Here is a 6,380-nt window from a genome sequence, read left to right on the forward strand (position 1 = left end):
ACATTTAATTAACGAGCTATATCTTGCAGTTATTATGAAGACATAACACATAACTTTAGCTCAACAGAATGATTCTTACCGAGCAACCGAATCTGTTAGCTACCTCGGTGTATGAACGGTACTAAAACAAAGTTTACTTCGTTTCACCATCGTCATCACATTACAGTTATTAACCTCACATAGCTACAAATAGATACATTACCTCGTCGCTGTGCATCCTGCAAACAGCTGTTTTATGTTGTAAAAATAGTCTTTCTTTCACTCGCTTCCAAAACAAACGCACGCGCCAGCCAGACGGAGATCTTTACGACACGAGGCGGTGGGAACACTACCGCTTTTGTCCACAGACAGAATCAATGCACAATGAAAGCTCCTTGTGGTTGCTTTAAGGAGATAATAATTGCAATATAAGGTTATTTTGAGCAATATGTGGTTGTTTTGACACAAGTAAGTCAGTGTCGTGCAACAATTTGTCACCACCTTCCATCGGGTTGTAAAGTTCCAGCCAGGCTTTGGGCTCTGGGTCATGCCGACATTCATAACGACACAAACTGACTTGTTAAACTCACGTATTAAAAATGTGATTGCAAAAACTGACGCTGAGCTTTTCCAGCTTCAGAGGACGAGCGTTCGGGGTCGAGGACGAGGCGGCTGGAGGAGAGAGGAGACGGCGAGGAAAAAACTGCAGGCTGTGAAACGCGAGGCGGGAGGTCAAAAGGTCAGCCGAAGCCCGGCCCGTTAACGTTAAAGCTGCTAAAAGGTGACACGCCTGACTGTTTGGTCTGAGCTACTGAACAACATGAGACGGGTTCGAAAGATGATTAATCACATTTAAATTACCTTCAGATCTGACATTTTCCTTGAGTTAGCTACAGCGAAACACCTGCAGCAGGTGAGCTTAAAGAAGAATGTCTTTTCCAGTGTTGTTACTGTGAATCTCAAGCTAACTATCTTATCTGTAAGAAGCTAGAACTATTTACAGTCTGTGTGGATTGAAGCTATATTAAACGTGTTCTACTATATTAGAAATGAAGCATGACATTTTATCATGTTGCACTTATAGAAACTAATATAAAGAAACAAAAATAATGTCAAATGTGTGTTACAAGTGATTAAATCCTTATCCACTTATATGAAATCCTCAGATTGGTGCTGGTGACGTGTCCGCTAACATGAAGTCGGTTATTGTAGTTTGGCTTCGATCCGCTTATCAACACCATCAGCAGTTGGAGCGGCACCGGCGGCTGGGACACAGCTCGTGGAGCACATTGAGGTACTTTTAGACAGTTCGCACCCGATTGCCACAATTTGCATCAAAAATCGCACTCCTTCTCAGAGTCATAACGCAGATCTGTACACACAGACACATATGTTTAGATTCTCTGTAACTTACACTTTCCGAGAAAGTCATTATCCTCGCATCCATAAACGTCCGATACATAACTGTTAATTTGCTTACAAATCATGGAAATAAGACGCTCCTTCTAGCTGCAGAACCTGCCTGAGAATCCTGCTGTTTCTGAGTTTCCTTCAGTCTCGCAGTGATCCAGAGACAGCTGTCTGTCCGTCCACGGGTCCACTGCAGACAGGAGCTGCTGACTGCTGGTTCGGCTACATGTTAACAAATATAGGCTAAAAACGTTGTAGCTAACAACGTAACTCACTAAATCCATGGCAACATTATACTTTCAATGTGTACATCCCCCAAAACCCATAAATGATGCGATCTGTAGTTCCAAAACTTGGAGACAGACAGAAAAACATCATGCTAAAAAACATTCGTATTTGTTTTCTTACAGTATGTGGTTGTGTCTGTAGAGTATAAGATAAAGACAAGATGAGATTAGCCTTTGTTTATCCCCAGCGGGGAAATTCTGTTGTTGCAGCAGCACAAGGACAGAAATAAGTGCAGATAAATAGAGTGTAAAAACTAAATAATACCAAGTATATAAAACTACGGAAGCCCTGAGCGGCAAGTGAGGAAATATATGTGATCATTTTCTAAGAACAGGTGAAAAAAAGGTTTTTCCAGGATCATTTCATCGAAGTTACTTTTTTAAAATCTGTGACAAGAGGTGGAAAAAAAGTTTGGCAGGTGATTTTTGGGGTAGTGGTGCACTTCAGCCTCTGGTGGCTGAAATGAGTATTACAACAACAAACAAACAAAAATCATTTTTCAACTGCCAAAACATTTTTTCACCTGTTGTGACAGAAAAAAAAGTAACTTAGAAAAGAAAATCATGGCAAAACTCTTTTCTTTTCACCTGTTCTTAAGTCGTAAACACAGGAGAGGAAGCTATTTAGATCGGATTTGTTTTTGCCTCTCAGGGCTTCCGTATGAACCAGAAAAAGAAACTATACGAGAGCAATTAAAGACACGATAACGAGGTGAAGGGCCAGTTCTGTGAGTGCGTCACACAGCGTCTGCTGTTCTTCAGTGCCATCGCCCCGTGAGATCGAATGTGACCCAACTCTTAAGTCAGTCCTATATTTTTTAAAAACCCTGCAGATTCAGAAACTTCTGTTTTTCCACAGAGAGATCAGCTAATGGCCAGAACGCTCTTCACCTCGGAGGGCCAGCGTCCTTCAGTCAGGATCTGCCTTCAGCTCCTGGCTGTGTGTTGTGGCTTTGACTACCAGGACCAGGAAACCCCAACAAACAACAGTAAAACACAGTGCGTGTGTGTGTGTGTGTGTGTGTGGCGTCTCGTGAGTAGAAGTCGATTTGCATTGATGAGGTAATGGAGTGAGGTTTGTATGTGTGTGCTGTTGTGAGGAGACATGAACAAAACTGCATTTATTTTGAGGATGAAGGGGTGGAAAGTGTGTGGTTTGGGTTCTCTTTGGTCTGGGATCTGCTGCTCTGCTCTGGTTTTGGGGAAACTCCATCCTGTCATGAACATGTCTGATGTTCTGATGTCATACGAGGACGTGGCACACGAGAAGCGAACGCACACACACACATTTGTTTTGTGCTTCAACTTTCAGTTTTCTTGCAAAGACTCACGCAGTTGCACGCACACACTGTCACAACCAACCAATGCTCACACACGCATACACAACACATACGTTTAGCTTTTCCACAGTAACACAGGAATCTAAAAGGCTCGCCTAAAAAAGGCTTCTGGAGCATTTTAGATGGTACACTTTTATTTCTACTAATGTATCAACACACCAGCTGGAGGTGTGAAGTATGAGTTCTGTTAAAACATCTGGTTCTTTCATAAAAAGTCGAAGCTACAAGAAGCCTGTGGACACAAAAGCTGAAGGAGAGAAAACAAATACGACTCCCAGGGTGCATTTCAGGAAGACACATCCAATCACAGAGCAAAATTATAACCGCAGCTTAAATCAGTTCCCTTCGTATTCTGGGTCAGTTTTGGATGAATTTAGTTCCAAACTGCAGTGATGAAGCGTTTGAATTAGTGCCTCCGACCTTCTTCTTCATATCGATGGGGGACAGGGCCGGCGGGTATCGTGGTATTTGAAGCTTTTTGCCGTACAAGATAGATTTATTGATCATTATACGACAAAGTGACGGTGGACTGAACTTATGGATGCTTCATTCAATGCTTTCGCGTCGCTGACGTCTCACTTCTGATGTGAATTTCGGGAATAATGTTGGTGATGTCTGCGACGAGTTGGCCACTGTCCAGGGTGTACCCTGCCTAAGGCCCAAAGTCACTGGGATAGGCTCCAGTCACCCGCGACCCCTAACGGGACTAAGCGGTAGAAAATGGATGGATGGATGGATGTTGGTGATGTTGGTCCATTTGTCATTTTGCTTCAACAACAACAGGCCAGATGGACGGGAAATGTCCCGATGTCCTCCCTGCTCTCCAGAGGATGAACCCTCTAGTGCCACCCTCAGGACAAACATTAGCTCCGCTGCTGGTAAGACTCCAAAAATAGATAAATCATAAGGATGTTGTTATTTCAGATCTGGAATCAATAAAACAACTTCCTGTCAATGTGTCCGACTCTGTGCGTGTGTGTCTGCTGTATAAATAGAAGTCACTCTTAATGACAGGAGGACGGTAAAATGACTTGCAGATGACGCTGTCACATGGGCACATCAAAAGATCAGCGACTCATTGCTCTTCTATCTTTGTGAGGACCAAGCTGACAGTTTCAAACCTGCACCGTGAGGAGAATTTTAACTGATCATCAGTTCTTCACGAAGCCGTTTGACAGCCGGGACCTTGGTTTAGGTTAAGGACAGGCACGCAACTGTTACGGTGAAGGCCGAAGTTACGAGGCCGAGGAATGCGTTATGCAAATACGGGTCCTCACAAGTATAGCAGCAAAATGTGGGAGAGTGTGTGTGTGGATCAAAGGCCACAGCGGACCACAGCAGGGTGTTTCCCTGCCAGCAGGACCGCCGTCGTGGTCGACGCCGTTTGATGCTCCACTGTTTCAGGCGGTGACGTGTTTTTGGAAAAGACGCCGTCAGTCTGTGACGGACTTTACGTGATAGACTGAGAATAAGTTTGACATTTGATGCTAAATCTTTAAGGACACGCTTGGGTTTCTAAAACTAACTTGATGTTATCCGACTGTAAAGAGCGCTTTAACCAGCAACTTACGCCGTTAATGTTAACTAGCTACAGCTGATATAATTTGCCATTAGATAAGTTTGTTATTTAAACCAGTGGAAGATAAAAATATATGTTCTTACATGAATGTTTTAATACCTGAATGTGTTAATTCCTCCTGCTTGTGCCACCTGATTGGCTGCTGTCAATAAGAAGAAGAAGAAAAGTAAGAATTTGTGTGTTTCAGTTTCCGAGAAATGTTGTACTTACCTGCGAACAGTTTGGAAATAAGAAAACACTGATAAATCCCACAAAAGTTCAAACATTTCATGAATGTGGCTCAATAAGTTCTTATTTTTCTAAAATGTTTTGGTCCCAGAAGAACAGCTTTAGTGAGCTCTGAGCTAACGCTAACGCTAGTTTGCTGGTGACGTCGACTCATCACTTATGAGAGACAGCCTTTCAGAGTAAAATGAGCGGGCAGATACGTGTGAGATCTGAGAGTTGAGGCCTTTTCACACCGGGGACGAAACGAAAATGCGAAATATCCGCTGACAGTTTTTCGCATTCGAACCTTTCACGGCAAGCCCGACACGAATATTCGCGTTCTGTGCGTTCCCCCGAAAATGAAAGCTTCACACAGCACGCAATCATCGATCCATCCTTGTCATGGAGGCTTCAAGCAGCAGCAGCGGCGACGAGTTTCTAATGTATAGCTTAACGTTAGCCAATGCACTTGAAAATGAATGGTTTTCTATGCGTTGCCTTGACAACGAAGTATGTTAAACGCCGTTTTGCAGGCTGCTCACCGTCACAAGCCCCAGATGTTGTCTTTGTAATCTGTATGTTGTTGGTCGAACAGAGCGCTGTGCTGTGAGACCAAATGGATCAGCCGATCAATATCCATCTCGATGAGTGTGAATGGAATTATGACGTGAACCTCCGAATCTATTGATCACGTGAGCAAAAGTCATGATTTTATTGGCTGGCTCATTTTTGTCGGCATCCGAAATTCGCTGAAATCGAAAAACAGCTGCGAAAAAAACAGAACCGCACGGCGAAATACGAAAGTTTCGGACTCGGTGTGGATAGGCTCATAGAGATAGATGGGCCCGAATTTTTATGTTGAAGTGCGATTTATTCGCACCGATTATTCGCGTTTGGTCTAAAACGGCCTTAACGTTGAGTTACAGTAAGTCCATTTGAAAAAAGTTCCTTTTGTCAACAAATTAGACCAGATTGAAAAGCCACGATTGGGATCGAGACCTTTGGGTTTATGGAACTAGACAGAACATTTTTATATTTGCTTTTTTAAAAACAATTGTAATGGTTCTACTTTAAAGCAAAGCAGATAATGCAACAAATAACACAACAGAAATAAATAATGAAAAATGCACATAAACAACAATACTAATAATTTATCAGCTACATGAAAAAACACCTACTTCTTTAACATGCAGCTCTCACAACAGTGGGAGTCTTCAAGTTCATTCGCCGTCAGCTGTGCTGCAGTTGACCTCGCCTTATTCCAAGTCTGATCAGAGCCAGTATTCTGTCCTCAGGGTTTCCATTTTGAAGAAAGATAATCCCTTTAACAGCATGTTACAACTCTTTGCAGGGAGATCCAGCCTCTAAATATTCAAAAATAACTGATGTGGTAACACATTTAAGATTTCTTTGTACCAGAAGGTGACAGTGGGAGGCTTTTTTTTCTTAATCTATTTTAACAAAATACATTTTCCTGCCAAAAGCAATCATTTACCCAGCAATGCCAACTTCAGAGAAGGAAGTGACAAATCTTTAGAGGGTAGACCCAGCGAAAAGGACGACGATGTTGCCATTTTG

The sequence above is a fragment of the Siniperca chuatsi genome, linkage group LG19 (genome assembly GCF_020085105.1).
Source record: "Siniperca chuatsi isolate FFG_IHB_CAS linkage group LG19, ASM2008510v1, whole genome shotgun sequence".
Classification (NCBI taxonomy): domain Eukaryota; kingdom Metazoa; phylum Chordata; class Actinopteri; order Centrarchiformes; family Sinipercidae; genus Siniperca; species Siniperca chuatsi.